The sequence below is a fragment of the Etheostoma spectabile genome, chromosome 15 (assembly GCF_008692095.1).
Source record: "Etheostoma spectabile isolate EspeVRDwgs_2016 chromosome 15, UIUC_Espe_1.0, whole genome shotgun sequence".
Classification (NCBI taxonomy): domain Eukaryota; kingdom Metazoa; phylum Chordata; class Actinopteri; order Perciformes; family Percidae; genus Etheostoma; species Etheostoma spectabile.
This window is the reverse complement of record NC_045747.1, coordinates 31,817,823-31,818,043: the sequence shown is the minus strand read 5'-3', so window position 1 is coordinate 31,818,043 and position 221 is coordinate 31,817,823.

Below are 221 nucleotides of genomic sequence, written 5' to 3'. Positions count from 1 at the left end.
TTACACCACTGACAGGTTTGGTCTCAGTGTGTTGGGGGTGCATTCCAATGTTTATCTTATTATCTTGTGTTTCTATCAGGAGGGATCTGGAAGAACCTGGACCCAGCTGTGTGTCCATGAAGAGTGAGTCTATGGGTGAACCTATAGTCTTCAAAGATGGATTCCACTCTGTTGATCAAAGGTGAGGATTTCAAACTGATACCCAGCAGGACTAGCAGGAC